General features: G+C 39.5%; 1 non-coding gene across 1 annotated transcript; it reads left to right on the forward strand.

The window, feature by feature from the left end:
- The first annotated feature begins 669 nt into the window (after window positions 1-669).
- Trnat-ugu lies at window positions 670-744 on the forward strand. The gene has a single exon. It is a non-coding gene; the product is annotated as a tRNA-Thr (tRNA).
- The last annotated feature ends 442 nt before the right edge of the window (window positions 745-1186 follow it).

The raw sequence follows: 1186 nt of genomic DNA on the forward strand, positions 1-1186 counted from the left end.
GAAGAATATAATGTGGACCAATAATTACTCTTAGAAAAAGCTATTTCTCAAGCTGCCTTCCATTAGGAATGTGTGTGCACTCAGTGACTGTGATATGACTTTCAAATAATAGAGTTTTATTAGGCAAAACTAGACTTTCGCTAGTGCCTATCAATTATCAATGCACTATTTCGTAGTATCAATACATGTCCTAGTATGTTAGTCCCCTGTTGTTCGGGCTTCTGTCACAGCTCATTCAAGACTACTGTATATCCAGTGTATATACAGTAGTCTTGAACGAACTGTGACAGAACCTCAAACAACAGGGGCTGATGTTCTAGGACATGTATTGATACTTGAAATAGTGCATTGATAATGGCTAGGCACTAGCCAAAATCTAGATCTGTCTAATATAACCTGAAAGTAAAGGACAATGGAGTGGTCTGCTCTATCATTTTAAAGAAGCTACTTACTCTTTGATTTTGCTCTATCATTTTAAAGAAGCTACTTACTCTTTGATTTTCTAACTGTTTCATTTTTGTGAAAATGCTTTTATTGTTTAATATGTCCCACACAATACATTTCAATGTGACGAATACAATGCTTCTACAATCCTCAAAGTGTTTAATCCATGTGGATCTCACAGGGAGCGTGCAAGGGATAAGTCCCTGCAGACGCACTATCCTCTGTGCCCGCGGTGGCTCAGATGGATAGAGCGTCTGCCATGTAAGCAGGAGATCCCGGGTTCGAGTCCCGGTCAGGGCACACATTTTCAACATGTCCCCAATGAAGTACATAAATGCCTGTTTGCAGCTAGGGTGTCCATTTAATTATCATTTCATTTCTAGCAAAGCTGCATGGTCATCCACGGTAACTGTTCTTTCAGGAACAGATACTACCGTCATATATAGTTAATCCATACTTCCATACAAGTTCATTGCATTTCAGCTGCTGAGCATCAGGCATATCTTTTAGCTTCCTAGACACCTGAAGACTCATGATGATGGTGTTATTAGAATGCTGTATGGTGGAGAATCAAGCCTTTACATGGAGAACATGGCAGACTTTTAGCGAGCCTGGATTTGATTACAATATGCAAGCATATCCACTGCTAACAGGCACACATGTATGGATAGATGATGTTGTTGCACATACAAATATTATAAAACCTGCACTGCACCAAACTGCACATTCCTTATTTTCTTTC

This window comes from Schistocerca piceifrons, chromosome 5 (assembly GCF_021461385.2).
Source record: "Schistocerca piceifrons isolate TAMUIC-IGC-003096 chromosome 5, iqSchPice1.1, whole genome shotgun sequence".
NCBI classification, from domain to species: domain Eukaryota; kingdom Metazoa; phylum Arthropoda; class Insecta; order Orthoptera; family Acrididae; genus Schistocerca; species Schistocerca piceifrons.